Source organism: Psammomys obesus, unplaced genomic scaffold, assembly GCF_907164565.1.
Source record: "Psammomys obesus unplaced genomic scaffold, mPsaObe1.curated_primary_1811, whole genome shotgun sequence".
Classification (NCBI taxonomy): Eukaryota; Metazoa; Chordata; class Mammalia; order Rodentia; family Muridae; genus Psammomys; species Psammomys obesus.
In genome coordinates, this window is record NW_026591086.1 from 36,481,081 (window position 1) to 36,498,297 (window position 17,217).

Below are 17,217 nucleotides of genomic sequence, written 5' to 3' on the forward strand. Positions count from 1 at the left end.
ACACATAGCTGCCCCATGAGCCTTTCTGGAAAACTTTGATGACTTTTTTTTTAATCAAAGTTAACTCAAACATGTTAATTTCTCTGAGACTCAAAAGTCTCTCCTATTTTTCACAGATACAAATCTCACCAAATGTCCTGCAGGCAGGATACCAACATTCTGTCACATATACAAGTGGTAATGTGTTTTTTGTGTGTGTCCACAAACTTGAAGCTTTTGCATTGCTCAGTTTGTCAAGCATTCATTTATTTTGACTAAGTTCTTTATTTGCCCACTTGTGGTTTTTGTGGGTGGTCTTGGGGCGTACTCTCTTGTTTGATATCGTTCCTGTGCATGCCTTTTCTTATATTTCAGATGTAAGTTCCTTAAGACAATGCTGTCTTCTTTGCAGATGCAATGAATATTTTAACACATACTTACCATGAATTATTATTAAATCCTGACTTGTTTCATCCCTGTGAGGTAGGTCCTACCGCTACTGGACCCCTTACACAGATTTGAAAGCTAAATTGTCCAACCTCACAAAATAAGTCACCCAACTCATTAGTCACCCTGCTGGAGCCAGGGTTAAAAATCTGGTAATTTCATTCCAAAGAACTAGCTCTAGGGCTAGTTGTGTGTCTTGGGGGTTCTGTTGCTGTGAAACAATACCCAAACCAAAAGCAACGGAGGATGTATTTTACCTACACTTTCGTATAACAATTCGTCATCAAAAGCAATTAGAGCAGAAACTCAAACAGGACAGGAACGTGAAGGCAGGGGGGTTGATGAAGAAGCTGCCCTCTCGCTTGTCCCTCCTGGTTTGCTCAGCCTTCTTTCTTATAGAACCCAGGACCGTCAGCCCAGGGATGGCCCCACCTATCCCTAATGAAGAAAAGGCCTTGCTTACAGCCATACATTATGCAGGTTCAGGTGGCTATAGTCTGCGTCGAGTTGACATAAAACTGGCCAGCACATGGTGTTATCTTATGTTCAGAAAAGTAAGAGACAGTCAACAAGTACTTGTTGAGTAAGTAGCATTTAGGGTACAGGCTAACTGTGCTGCTATTTCTGCATCACCCATACATTCTTGGAATGCCACGGGAGAGTCGAAAAGGACACAAGAAATGGCTGGATAAACACAGGGACTGCACAAGCAAAACATTCCAAATCAAGAGCACTGTTTAGCGCCTACTAAGCACGAGTCCTCATGTACCTGCCTAACGAAAGAGGGAAACCTCCGATGAGGGATGAGAGAGAGAGAGAGAGAGAGAGAGAGAGAGAGAGAGAGAGAGAGAAGTGGAATCCAAACCAGCGGGCAGTTTTCCACGTCATTATAGTAGTATTTTGTAACAATTTCTTTGGCAACTGACAGCAGGCATTTAAATCAGCTATTTCCTCCTCAGAATTCCTCTCCAAAGAATAATAATGGCCTCTGCAACTCTGAAGGAAATGTAGCCCTGATTCGGATACAATCTTATCTGGGAAATTGCCATGGTATTCGTCACAGCTGTCATCGAGCTGAGCCCATTAGAGGTGCGCTGAGTGCAGGATCCACAGGGGGGTTGTGAGCTCTGACGCCCCACTACACTTTCTTCCCGGGCTTAAGCAGGAAGACCAAAACCATCCATCCCGGTGGAGACGGGAGTGTCAGAGCTGGATCACCAAGGGGAGCCGTCCATTCATGCCACGTGAAGGAGCCATTCAGGTTGCAGATGTAGAAAGGCTCCTGCAGCCACCACTGGGAGGAGGGCAGCACAGCAGGGAAGCTTAGGCAGAAAGCCCAGCCGGCCCAGGTCCTGAAAGTTCTGCGGGAGAGCCGAGGCGAACTGCCAGCTTTAGAGGACAGTCGCTCAGGAGTGGTGTGCCTGCCGGCTGGTGTGCCTGCCGCAGCCCTGAGTTCCAGTCCAGCGCCAAAGAAAATAGGAGAGAGAGAGAGAGAGAGAGAGAGAGAGAGAGAGAGAGAGAGAGGACGGAGCGAGCCAGAGGTGATAGATAGTGTTGCTTCAGCTGAGCAGTGGTTTGCTGTCCCTTCTGCGGCGCCACGGAGAACGCCAGCTCTTCATGACGAAAGGTCTCAAAAACTGGAGCCCAGACGAAGTGACGAAGTAACTTCGTAAAGTGACGAAGAAATAGATAGAAAGGCTAGTCTTCTGCCCATATACCAGAGAGGAGAATTTACCCAGAAATCCCACTGTCCTGGAAACTTACTGTAGCGGGTGACTGGATTATTCCCTGGGAACTTGACTCACCTTGGTTTCCAACAACATGAAATGGCTATGCCAAACACACTTAGCGCAAAGCTTTCTAAGCTAGGAACGCTGGGAGTGGGTACAACTTCCTTCCAAATAGCAAGGCAGCGGAGGTCACTCCGGATGTGACTGCCTCCTTCCCCACCATAGCACCAGTAGACCCTTCTTAAGCTCCCGGAGACTGAGAATTGCTAACAGGCCCTAGAGTTTTGCTTGTTTGGTTGGGGATAAAGCAGCCAGGCAAAGCGGAGAGGGGTGGCCCTGAGGCGGTAACATTCTATGGCCAGCATCCCACAGTTTTATCAACATTTCTTTTTTCATTTGCTCATCCCAGTCTTCCCCTCCAACACACACTCTCCTTTTGCAAGAGAGACCCGTGCCTCCGCTCCCACTACTGTTGCCTGAATTGGAGCAAATACACAAAGTTTAATGGACCGCACAATTGATTGGCTGTACTCTATTTTATCTCTTCCTATTCTCTTCCTGTTCTTCTCTTCCTTTTTCTCTTCTTCTGTTAGCGGTGCTCCTTCTAACTTTTGAAAGTCAGTTCTAAGATAAACAGTAACAAAAACAAAAATAACTGTCTGGGTCCAGGGAGAAGGCTCTCCTGGTTAAGGCCTTTGCTGCTGGCTTTAGTAACCTAATTTCAATCCCCAGACCAAGAAGAAAGGTGGAAGGAGAGAACCAGCTTTCTTCTGTTCTTGTTTCTGTCACCTTGACACAAACTAGAGTGACCTGGGAAGGAGGAGCCAGAACTGAAGAACTCTCTCCTCTGGATTGGCCTGTGGGAAAGCCTACGGGGCATTTTCTTAATTGCTAGTTGACACAGGAGGGCCCAGGCCACTATGGACGGTGTCTTCCCTAGCCAAGTACGCCTGGAGTACAGAAGAAAGGAAGCTGAGGGAGCCAGGGTAAACAAGCCAGGAAGTGGCCTCTTCCATAGTCCCTGTTTCACTTCCTGCCTCCTGACCTCTACCTTGAGGAGAAATTGGCTCCTGTGATGACAGACTAACCTGTAAGACAAAATAAGCCCTTCCCTTCCACTTGACATTGGCTTCAGTCGCGATGTTTATCACAGTAAGCAAAACCAAACTAGAACATCCTCTGTCTGCCACTTGCATTCTCTCTCTCGCTCTCTCTTTTTTTCTCTCTCTCTCTCCAACCCATACATGCACACAGAGACAAGACAGAGACAGAGAGACAGAGAGCATGCACACCTACATAATAATAAATGAATAAAACTTTAAAATGAAATTAACCAGGAATCGTTGACATAGTTTTTAATTCATAACCGGATGTATGTCATCAAGTTCCATTGATACTCCCTAACTCTATTTGGTATGACTCACTTTCAACCATTTTACTCTTTGCAGGGCCATACAAGAAAATTTGTCTTTGACTCTATGTAAACCACAGTGAGGGTAAAATGTCTCTGTAACTCGAGTATTTACTTGAGTGTTCTGATTATAAAAGTTCCTCAAAAATGTTTACCGATAAGTTACAATGATTCAAAAATGCAGGGTTGAAAAGTTAGTATTATTAAGACAATAAGAAAAAAACAGTGTGCTGCATTGTTCTCATATTTACATCTCGTACTGCGTTCGCCCATCACACATAGTTCTTATTCCACTTTTTAAAATAAAACTCATCTTGAGGTTATAACCAGTTTTATCATTGCTTTTTAAAAATCATGCTCCTGTTGCCTGTATAGATTGTTAGTGTTGTTGTCCACATACTCATAGGCTCTGATTATTTCAGTTGTGTGCCTAACTCTAGGCATGTACAATATGAAAACATCTCAGAGTTAATTGAAAAGCCCATTTAGTTACTACCTTTTATGTAAAGGCCTGCATTAAAAGAGAACATGACACTTTGTCTAAAGCCAATCCTATTCCTTCACTTACATCTCAATCGAGGTGCGTGGACATGCACATGCTTAAATAAACACAGACTAATTTAAAGTTTTCTTTTTAATTTTAAGCTTAATGTGATTAAGTTGGTTATAGGCTAATCAGTTGTCTTATAATCATATTCCATTGTTCAAACTGAAATGAAATACACCTTCCTTTATTAAAAAAAAAAAGTCTGCGGAGTTGATTAGAGGGCAAAGTAGTCTCTATTACAAGAGCTTTTTCTGCCATCTAGTGGAAAAATGAAATCTAAGAGGATGCATAATTTATGTTTTAAAATCCCATTGTGTTTAGGAAAGGCTTGTTTGAAATGGCAACAAAGCAAAACAGTGTGCTGTTGTGTGAGTAGAGCGCAGGAGGGTAAATCCAGCCCTCCCAGGATAGCAAAAAGGATGACTTAAAAAAAAAATGTGCAGATTGTTTCCAGCTTTCTCCAAAAATCCACCAAAGCCCTGATATTAGCATCTATTGTTTTCAGTAAGCAGTTGTCATTTGTTGTCAAAACAAGCAGAGTCCTAGGTCTCATCTATTCCTTTGGATGCTCTGACCCTCTAAATGGTGGCATGCATGTTTCAGAAGAAGGTGACTTGAAGGGTTCTGTCTCAAACTGTGGCTTCCAAACTTTAAAACTGAAGAGCAGACGGGTCCGGTAGTGATGGGCAGTAATATTCTATGTTCCCAGGAAGTAGAGGCATGAATATTGCCAGTTCAAGCTCCGCCTAGGTTACAGAGTAAATATGAGACAGTCTGGGCTACTTAGTGAGACCCTGTACCCAAACATAAAGTCAGTGCTGGCAACCTAGCGCATTGATAGAATGTGTGCCTACCATCTAGAAAGTTGAAAGGTAAATCCATAGAACTACAAAGGGTGAGGGAGGGAATGGGAGGAGAAGGGAAATAGAAAATAAAAACCCTGTAACTCATACTAAAGCATGTACTTAATATTGCAGCCTAAGTAAGTACACAGATATTTGTGCGTGTGTAGATGTGTGTATCAGAATGTGTAGTTCTACAGTAACGGCAAGGCCTAGCAAGAAGGTTCGGAGGGTAAGGGTGCTTGCTGCCAGGCCAGATGGCCTGAATTCCTAGCACCCACATGGTTGAAAGCAAGAACTAACTCCTGCAGGCTGTTTTTGGCCTTTCACACTCATGCTATAGCAAGTGTGTGTGCATGCGTGCACATGCGCACACAACGCACTTCCGCTCATATGCTTGAACACACACACACACACACACGTATACAATAAATCATTTAATAAAGTAAAAAGAAATAAGATTCCCCCAAGAAGCCACAGAGTATGAAAGAAAGAAAGAAAGAAAGAAAGAAAGAAAGAAAGAAAGAAAGAAAGAAAGAAAGAAAAACTAATGCCAAGAGAGAGATACCTCCCTTTAAGGTGTTGATCATGAGGAGCTGGAGACCCCCAAAGTAATATCGGCTTTTACCACTGCTCTTGGTTGTTTGCCACAATGTGATGATAAGACCCTATTGCTGATGATACCAACCACTTTCTCAAAAGACTTGCAAGTTGGTACTAATTTGTGGAATTCTCCTCGCTAGTGGATTTCATAGAGCCAAAATATGCTAAGGAAGCCACCAGAGGAGAAAAATTGTTAACAGTCCTGCCCAGCTGTAAAAATATACACTACAGTGATGACCAACCCAGCAAGATAGGCCCAATGGTACAATCATGGCACTGCCAAAGGGATAACTGATATCTGCTCAGCCAGACTTGTAGTGTCTTATCAATAGTACCTACTCACGCCTGATACTACAAAGCTAGCCAAGAACTTGTGTCTGGAGAAGAAATGGACCCTAGAGAAGAAGCTTCTACTACTACTTCACTAAATTTTTATAGTATCCAGCTGCCTCCCAAACAGTTATCCTTGGGGCTGGAGAGATGGTTCACTGGTTTCGAGTACTTCCTGCTCTTCCAGAAGACCCAAGTTTGTACTCCAGCATACATGGCAGACAGCTCACCCATCACTCCGACTCTAAGGGATCTGATGCCTTCTTCTATTCTCTCTTGTCACTCACATACACATGTGCCCATAAACAAAAAATAAAACTTTTTAAAAATAGATGCTCACAAATAAGCACAGCTCTTACTCATCAAAGAAACTTCATTTTGCAGCAGAGAGTGACCACGGCCGAGGTCTCCGACTGGTCAAAGCACAGGGAGCAGGTAACAGCAAAGGGCCTGTTTTCAAATGGGCCAGCTATAGTGTCACTCACATACAAGGCTCACATTGTGCAAGAGGAGATAGAGAGATTGTAAGAGCCAGATGACCAGGAGGACTCCTACAAAATAGCGTCTCCTGGACACGCAAGTATGTTGCACCCATGAACTGTCAACCAAACCTACACAAGACCATATCAGTCAACCTTCCAACATGAATGGAGGAAAGGCACACAAGGCCTTACCCTTAGAGGAAAAGCTATAGCTAGTTGACGGCAGCAGAAGGACGGACAGTATTCCTAAGGCATGAGCTCTCTGAGCGGTTGCCTGGGTCCTAGTGGTGAGCTCCTTACCTCCCTACATTCAGACACCATCAATTAAACTACGTAGGCTATATTGAAAAGGAAAATATAACTGCCAGGTGTGGTGCACACACTTTTAACCCCAGGAAATTGGGAGACAAACGTGGGTGGATCTCTGTGAATTCCAAGCCAGCCTGGTTTACATAGCAAATTTCAAACCATCCAGGAATACATAGTAATGATAGATAGATAGATAGATAGATAGATAGATAGATAGATAGATAGATAGATTATATATAATGTGTATGTATGTGTGTGTTCTCTTTCTATATATACATGTATATGATATATAACAATAATTATACACAAATTATTAAAATTAAATCTTAGCACTTGGGAGGCCAGCCTGACCTATATGACTAATTCGAGGCTAGCCAGAGCTACATAGGATATATGTCCCAGATGATGATGATAGTAAAATTATAGGATCTTGGTCCTGTGAGATGGATTAGCATGTAAATATGCTTGCTACTCAAGTCTGACAACAACCTGATAATCATCCCTGGGACCCATTATGGAGGAACTCCCATAAATTGTCCTCTGACCTTTACATGTCCTCTGAACATGACACACTCTTGCTCACGAATACATGCACGCGTGTGTGCGCGCGCGCACACACACACACACACACACACACACAAAGACACACGAGGGAGAGAGAGGTAGACAGACACCGACAGACATAAAGAGAATAAATGTGGATTTCTGTAAATTAGAGGCTCTCCCTTTTAGGTTGTAAGCAGCAAAAACTATGTCACTATCTTCTTTCCTTTCCTTTCTATACCTTTTCCCTTTCCTTTTCTTTGTCCTAAATTTGCCTCACCAGGTGTTTTAATATTTTTGAAGGGCACCAAAGGAACCTTCTTTCTACCATTCATCTTCCTGCCTGTGGACATTCTCTGAATGCCAGCTCAACTGCAATTTCCCTGTAAAACAGCCTCTTGGTAGCTAGTGGCATGAATTCTCAGTTTGTTAGCTGGAACTCAATCTTTTATATATAGACCATCTGGCCCATTTTGAAATATTTCAACACATCTGTCTTCCTTGACTGTGAGCACCATAAGGATAGAAACATGGATTGAACGTATTGTGTATGGATTGAGTGTTTATGTGTACTGGTGTGCATTTAGCATTGTAGGGGTTACAGGTCAATGGTGAATGTCTTTTCCCATGGATTTCACTTTATTTTTTGAGATTGCATCTCTCATTGAGCCTGGAATTCACCAATTCTAGCTAGAGTCCATTCATCTGGCCAGAACACCCTCAGAATTCTCCTAGCTCAGTCCATTGGCTCTAGGGTCTCCTGTCTTGATCAGCTTTCTAATGTCAGTGTTGGATGTCAAACTCAGGTCCTCAGGTTTTGCACAGGAAGTGCTTCACTCACTGAGACATCTCCCGGCCCCTACACTCGACTATTCCTTGCCAGAGGTGTGATGCTACACCATGTGCTGATGATACATTCTTTCATTTGAACACACAGGTTGGGCATATCTTTTTAAACACATCAAACCAGAGCTCAGGATTATTTCTAATACAGAAAACGGAGAAGTAATTCTTAGATGGCTATCTTGGAACATATGCATGCGTTTCATAGCTGGGATCTGACCCCCTGTCTAATTTGAATTTTTAGTTTACCCTAATCATGTTTTTTAAAGTGTCTGCTATGTATTATATAATGCTGAAAATATCAAACAATTTTTTAAAAATGTGCAATGAGGGCCTTGACAATGTTCATTCTCCGTATTTCTATGTGGTCAATCCATCCTTTCATTTCTATTCTCCCTTCTTGGGGTGCATGAATCTCTCTTCCTGAGCTCTTTTTGAGTAGGGAGTCCCTCATATTCATTTGTATACTCAGCAATTAACATACCATCTGCATATAGCAGATGTAAATAAGTATTTGTTGACTTGCCTTGAAAAACAATTATAAAGGATAAAAAATAAGAATTAGATATTATGTCCATGCTTAAGAAGCACACACACCATTTTAATTTAATTACTTTAAAAGAGTAATTACATAAATATTCTGATTATAATGTCTTACACTTAATAGGCATTGCATACATTTTTATTGAATTAACGAAATTAGAGCTGCTTTCTATTTACTGAAAAGAAATATTAAATGTTTGCAAAGAAACACAAATCATTTCCTATCCTCTGGGGGAATATAATCAAGTGGGAAGCAATAAAAATACTTACAAATGGTTACATTACTCATGGAACTGTGTTTTCTGCCAAAGGTTTTAGACATACAACTGTCGAGTGGGGTGGTAAGAAAGAGGGTCGTTTCAGAACTCTAAACAGCCTAAAGTTTTCCACCTTGGAAGCTGAAGCATTAAGCAACCACATCTTAACACAGACTGATGGAAACTGAAATTCCTATGTCAGAGAGAAAGCATGCCATTACAGCCCAGCCAATGGTGTGAGCGTCTTGGCTACATTTTTCTCTTCATCTTCCAGTCCAAGAGAAGTGGTTAAAATCAGCCCTGAGATTTTGCACCTGTTATGAGTTATATGACAGCTCAGAACTCTTCAGCTAGGGAAAGACCAGTTCTATAAGGGAGGGTGTGCTGGGTAGTTTTATGTCAACTTGACAAAAGCTAAAGTCATCTGAGAGGAGGGAACCTCAATTAAGAAAATGCCTACAAGATCAAGGTGCAGGCAAGCCTGTAGGACATTTACTTTTTAGTGATTCATAAGGGAGGGCCTGGCCCATTGTGGGTGGTACCATCCTTGGGATGGTGCTCCTGGGTTCTCTTAAGAAAGCAGGATGAGCAAGCCATGGAGAACAAGCCAGTAAGTAGCTTCCTCTACGGCCTCTGTATGACCTCCTGCCTCCTGGTTCCTGCCCTGTTTGCCTTCTTATCCTGGCTATGAACAGTGCTGTGAAAGTATAAGCCAAATAAAGCTTCCTCCCCAACCTGCTTTTTGGTCATGGTGTTTCATCTCAGAAATAAAAACCCTAAGAGACACTGATTGGAAACCTTTCCACTTTTGACACAAACAGTCTTAACAGTTTGCTCAGAAAACAGACTTGTCCTGTGCAGTAGTGGGAGACTGTTTTGTGGCAATTTGCTACACAAACATTAAAATGACTTCACCAAACAAATTCCACGAGGGGTGTTCCTCAGAAGAGGACCAGGGATGACAGTCCAACAGTTCTATACACAAGCAGAGTGGGATTTTTTTTTCTAACAAAAGATATTAAAAAAACAAACAAACAACAACAAAAAAAAACTTGTCCATGTATTCATTCCATGATGTATCCCTCTTAGTGTTAGTTTATCTGTAAAATCGGATTATTAACTGTAGTGGAAGCTTTGGTTATGTTCTGTAAATACGTTTTTGTTGTGATCCCATGTGTGGGATGCAGCAAGGCTTTTAGTTTATCCACCGCCGATAACAGCTTTGTGAGAGGGTGCGTGGTCTTTGTCAGCTGGAAACTGCCCCGTGCGGGGGACATGGTTTGGGCCAGCTGAAAAACATCCTTGTGTGGACTCTGAGAAGGTCTAAATAGGAGCTTGGAGAGAAGGTGGGAGGAGAGAGATGCTCCTGGAGAGAAACACTCCTGAGACTGCTTCAAGGAGGCTGCTGATCCCCTGCTGCTGCTGGTCCTTGTTGCTTTTGCGATTGCTGGATTGAGCGATGGCTGGTCTGCTGGTCTGCCGAACTCCTGGATAGCCTGATGATGAAGAGTGGAATTGCCCCAAGGAACTAGGACTAAAGAGGTCCACATCCCCTTTCCCTACCAACCTTCTTTCTCTTCTACCTAGGGTTGGGAGTTGGAAGGGAGGAAGAGGCTTAAGGAACCACAAATAAAGTAGGTTTAAAAAAATATATATCAAAACCGGGGCCTGGAGGAATGGCTCAGTGGTGAAGAGCACTGTCTGCTCTTCCAAAGGTCCTGACTTCAATTCCCTGCAACCACACAGTGGCTCATAACCATCTATAATGAGAGCTGGTGTCCTCTTCCGGTGTGTAGGCACACATGTAGGAAGAGTACTGTGTAAATAATAAATAAATAGATCTTTAAAAAAAAAAATCAAAGCCTACAATTTATATTTCACAGCATATGAAAATTATGCCATTAAAACTATTAGAGAGTGGATGTTGCCAGTTCACTCTGGTGCCTAATGTGCGGTGTAGACGTGTTGCTCGCTTTATTTCTTCCTGAACATATAGACTATGGCTTATGGGATGTCCTGATAAAAACTAAGAGGGAAGAAGGTTTAACCCGCCTACACTCACACACTGAGCATTTACCATGCGGTAGTCACTAGGCTAACACCAGTCCTGCCCTCTTGAAGATTAGCTGGGAGCTGCAGAGGGTAAAATTATCTGTGTCCACCATATAAACTTCTCCGGGGGGACACCCTCAACATTTTCCAACTCCATGTGAGTAGAAAGCTAGGGAATTACAGCAATGTAAAAAGGCAAAAAAAAAAAAAAAAAAAAAAAAAAAGTCTAAAGTAAAAACAGCAAGGATAAGCTAACAATGTGTTTTTCTAGGTCTGATTGAAAACATCCTCCATTTGCCAGATTTCTTTTTAATAACAAATATAGGAGAATTCCAAAGGCTGGTGGGTTTTTCCATGTGTTGAGCCTCCAGCTACTCTCGGACAAGTTGTTCTGGTGCCTATAATTTTTCTTTAGTTATAGCCTATCGTTCAGTCCAAATAGGTGGGTCAACCACCTTAGTGGTCGGTCTGTAGGTGTGTTCTCACCACTGGCTCACCAGTGTAAAATTGAAGAGTCAGCTTCTGCTGAATCTTGTTTATAGACAGCCTGGATAGTCTGTAATTGTCCTCCATTTTTAATTTTTTTTTCAGGAACACCATCTATTTGATGGCTTGCCCCTGAAGTTGGAGGGAATGTTAACCTGTGTTTTCCATTGTTGTACTAGATCTCTTCCCCATAAGTTTTTGGTTATATCAGCCATGTGTGGCCTTAATTTTCCCATTTGACTTTCTGGTCCTGTACACTTAAGTTGTCTGGTACTTTGTTTTATCTGAGATAAAGTTCCAATGCCTTGAAACTGATATCTACCTTCAAAGAGGCCAATCAGGAGGTGAAGATTTTGGCGAACTTTTTGTTATATCTGTTCCTTTGTCAACCATTTCTTCAATTTCAATATTATCTATAAATACCTTTAGTTTTGGCCTCTGATCATCGGTAAAAGTATGCCAAAATATGGGTTTCTTGGCCCCTTCTGGTTTTTTGTTTGTTTGTTTTATCGATAGAAGTTGCTCTGACTTTGATATTTGGGATTTTAATGTCTGTTTTCAGAGTAGTGCGTTTGTTTTGTGGTAGAGTGTTATTTGTTTTTGGGACCTGTGAGAGGGCCCCTCACAGTGTGTTTTTGATAAGGGGTTACCCCATTTGTCTGTTGATAATTTATATTCATCAGTACAATGTCAGCCTTTGCTACATCTTTTGCATACTCCAGAAGGCATAGGCTCCTTTTTGGAATTAAGTCCATAGCACACAGGACATGGGCCATAGCTGGTTGTAGCTTTGTATCCCGTGGGTGGGTGCTGGGTGGGCCTAGCTTAGTGGTGGCCAGAGTGTGCTTTCCTGGTCCCAGGCTATAACCACTGCACCTCTCCTCCCCTTGCTAAACTGCCTTTGGTCCCAGAAAGTGCTAGTTTGCACTTCTCACCTGGAACTTTTCTAATGTCTAAATGTGAATTTTAAGGTTATGGATAACATAGAATGATGTAAATGATATGAATATGAAATTAGTATGGTGAAAGTTTATCTCTAGCCAGCTATTTACCCAAATAATGACACAGGGAGACTATGATTTATTTAATTAGCCTAGAGCACAATACTGAGCAATTACTATTCTATCCTAAACCTCCAAGATAGTCTAGCTTCCTCCCAGCCAAAACCCTCATCATACCTGCATTTTTGTAATCCTCGCCTGGCTCCAGTTCTCTTCTCCTGATGTTTCCTGGACCTTTCCTCCTGGCTCAATCTCTACTTCCTCTCTTTTTCTTTCCCCTTGTTAGACCCAGGTGTCCCACCCTATTCTTTCTATTGCTCAGTATTTGCTGCTTAGCATTTATTGGCAGAACAGAGAACAAATGATGGACACGATTACACAAAGTTGAGTCAGGAGATACTTAAACATTACAATGGCATGTCCAGATTGAAACCAATAACATAATGTCAATATGCACAATAAAATTATGCCAACATATAGTATAAAGAACAGCAGCAGGAATATTTCATGTGAAAGTTATTACCTTATTTATTATTGATAAGCATATATTTTATATTATTGAACATTAATACATATTATGCATATAATAGGTGCTACAACTTTAAGCATCAAGAACAAAACTCTTTTTTAGATTTACGTATTTACTATGCAAACAGTGTTCTGACTAACTGTGTGCCTGCACACCAAAAGAGGGCACCATATCTCATTATAGGTGGTTATGAGCCACTATGTGGTTGCTGAGAATTGAACTCAGGAAGAACAGCCAGCACTCTTAACCTCTGAGCCATATCCCCAGCCCCCAAAACTTTCCTTGAGGGTAGGTCAATTTCAAGAGACAAGGGCTGATTTTTCAGAAGTCGGTGTTCCCAGTGCTGTACATATGATTGGAGCAGTCTCACGTACCCAAGGCTGGTCTTGATCTCGTTATGAAGCCAAAGACAACCCTTGATGTCCAATCCTCCTGCCTTCACCTTCCAAATGGTGGGGTTATGAATGTATTCCACTATGCCCAGCTCAGATTTTTCTTTCTTTAGTCTATGAAAACTATACTATATACAATCACATTTGCTTTATTATAGCTTACACATATGCTCCAGATCTTATAAAAATAAAACAGCAATTTTTCTGAGTGACAACAGTTATAAAAACCATCCCCGTTCTGGTGGTGGGACTTGATGATTTAACCACTCTATTAGATTAGATGCATTAAAATAATATGGGAAAAGGCCACTCCAGTTGATTTCCTGGAAGCATTATGGTAATAACATGCTGTCCCCACCTACCTTATTTCCTGTACAGGGTATTTGTCTAGAATCTACCTACCTGCCTAGCTTGTAAGGAATGAACAGCAGTACAGGAGCTGCATGAAGTGGGTTAAACAGAAAGAGACACAAATTCCATCGGAAGTGGGAAGATAAGAGCAAGGGAATGCAGCCAAAGCCAAATACAGTGCTATCTAGTTTGTATTATTGATAGATCATGAACCAGGTTGATGTGGAGCGCTGACCTTAGACTGGATAACTTAGGAGAGTGCTGTCCATCAGTCAAATGATACAAGGTGTCTTTAGACACCTTTCACTCACCAGCATCTTCCATCAGCCTGTGCTGCCTAGCTTGCTGAGTTGAGTTCAGTGAAATCTTGATACTTTTTCCCTAGTGAGAAGTGCCTGATGGGAAACATCTTAGTATAGACTGTTGGGTGGAATCCACATTGGTAAAATAAGAAAGCTTGACCCACAAAATGAGAGTGAGAGAAGACATGACTTGAGAAATCCCAGATGAGAAAACACGGTCTGCCACGTATTTAAGCTCTCCAAGGATCCATGTGAACTGCTAAAACTCCCGCATGTAGTCTCCAACCTTTCTGAACTGATCAAAGTGGCAGGTGATGGATCATAACATCACATCAGCTCTTTTGTACTTAAATCATGCTAGCGGCTACTGCCTTGCCTGACCAGGTCCACAGCAGCTTTTCCTAAGAGGCTGGGCCAGACCTCCTAGTGCAAGAAGTTCAGTGTAAAAGTCCTGAGTCATTTGGGGAACATTAAAGCACTTTTGAATGTGTGCCAAAGTCTTTCTTTTTACCTCTTCTTGTTTTCTGGACTTTGTCTTGACTGGAGAAACCCTTCCCATTTCTACTAGGTAAAGCAGATGAAAGCAGAGATATTTATCCAAGTGCTTAAATGGAGCCTCATAGAGCTCGCTCTCCCTGGCTACCCTCCTCCTGCACAACATTCTATCACAAGACTTCCAAGGAAGCTTTCATTTAGCAGCTGTTTGCTCCTCTTTTACACGATGGTTCTCCATGTTCAACAAGAACAAAGATCACTGATATTCCCTTTGGGTCCATCACAGGCAACTGAGAACAATGGGCTCTTTTTATGTGGAAAAGAGACTTAAATTTTATTCATAATCTTTTTTTTTTTCTCTCAACACATTCTCATCCTCATGGGTCCCTTTCTCTAATTAGCTATGCAAGCCTCGACACTAAAATTTAGCTACATATTAATCTCCCATTTTTATTAGTATGGTGTCTTGGTCTTCACTGTACAGAGCATATGCTTATTAAATTTAAACACATTTTGTGTGTTTGTGAAAAGGATCCTATAAAACTGGAGTTTCTAAAAGCTCCAATTGCATGGAAGTTGTGGATCGGATATGCCACTAAATCAGGACACTCCTGAAACTGAGTTGCTACACTAGTTCCATTTACACAAAAGCTAGAATTTCCCATTTAATTGTTATAACATACCAGGTGATGTGCTATGGATTTAACATGCACTTATCATCTCTAATTAACTGTCATAACACTGTCAGCTGTATATTATCTTCATCCTACAGATTTTGAAAGAATATCCAGAATCCAGTTTCTGTGATCCTAATACCAGACCTGTCTAAGTGAGACCAACCTTGTAGCTTACAAAAATATAGTTGGGGCACCAAAGGAATGTGGCTCTTAAAATGCAAAATAACAACAACAATAATAATAATAAAGTTAACTTGTGTACAATCCTCTCTTCATCCTTCTGATAACACTGAGGAGTAACTTAACTCTGTATTGCGCATGTTTTTGTGCACATATGTGGACACATGTAGTATTTGGGTGCATTTGCCTGTGTGCCTGTACTTGGAACCAGATGACGACAGATATCACACGGAAGTCTCATAAAGTCTATCACACTTGCTCTCTCATTGAACCTGGGGACTGCCCTTCAAGTAGACTGGCTGGCCAGCATGCTCCCAAGCCCAGTTCTGCACATCTGTGTGTGTGCGCTACAGGTGTATCATCAACCTGGCCTTTTCCTGAGTGCTAGGGATAGGAATTGTGGATCTCTACCTTTCAAAATGTCCTATGATCTCTTCACTGAACGAGTTAGTTAACACTACTGCCCTTGTTTTCCCTGGAGGTAAATCAGATCTTTTGATTAAGAAGTGCAGAAAAGGAATCTGAAAATATGTCCCATTCCAGAGCATTCAGGTAGCTGCTTTCTTGCTGAACGGTATGACACTCAGGTGGATGCTATTTTAGACTAGTTTGATGGGGTATTTAGATTAAGTCAGATGCTTTTACATATTTACATACTTGGATATCCTAATGTATAATGTTCAGCAAATTCAAGCGTTAATAACTGTGACAAGAAAAAAGGACATTTGCTGGTGGGAGAGTAGAAAGGCATGTCTCTAAAATATTTAATAGGTGAGAGTTTCTAAGGGTCACTTCTTTAAAGTGTAATTATTAGAAAAACCTCCATAAAGGCTTCTGATGTACGTGCATGGTATAACTGATTTCCTGCTGTCGGCGAATCTTGTTCACGTGATAATGTGAACTGCTTTCAACACCTGCATTTCCACACTTCGACTCACAAGATACCTCAATATTCTGCTCTATTCTAATGGATGTGGTCAATACAAGACTGAGGCGGCCATGTGAGACTGAGTTGCACCTTTTTAAAATTAACACTTTAAATACTTTAACAGTATGTATAAGCTCAGCAGTGAATTTCAGATTTTCTTTGTTATTAGAGGTCAATTCATCACTTCTGGAAAGCAAAAGTTTTAGGTTTTCCAACTTTGTACTTTCTTTTCCTCCCTTTTTTTGAGGTTGGGCAGTACTGGAGATGGAACCTAGGGCCTGACTGAAAATACCCAATGTATCTTTTCTAAAAAATTGGACAGGGTCTTCCTAAAGTGCCCAGCGAGGCTAAAACTTGCCACCCTCCTGCTTCAGTGGCAGGATATAGGCAAGCACCACGTGGTGCAGCTTTTCTTTGTTAGCCTAATTAAAAGGTTGTAGTGTGGCTCTTCTGAGATGCTACAGAAATGCATGACGTCACCACCAACCACAGCAGGTTCAGCAGGGGCAGACTCCAAACAGGTAAATACCAATATGACCATCTCCTTCCAGACTTTTAACTACGGCCTGGGCATCTGCTTCCAGTCTCCTTTCCTTCTCCCACCACTCCTCTTCACCTGTGAGAGGGTTCTTCATTGAGAGCACTGAGGTCTGTGGCCTCTCCAGCTAGCTTATCTGGGCTCCCATCTACCCACATTGTCTCATGAAAAGTTATCTATCACAGGTTGAAGACACTACCTCTTGGCAGTTTCTGGAAGGCTAAGAAGTAAACTATTAGATGTGTTGTTACTTAAGGCTTTGTGCCTTGTTCAACCATACAATGGATGCAGTTTTAGATGTCCAATTTATCTATCCAGACATGTATTTACTGAGTACTTAGTGTGTGTTAGGCACTACTCAAAAGACGAGAACTACATCAAACAAAATCAAGAAAAAGCCCTGCACATGCATGACTTTTT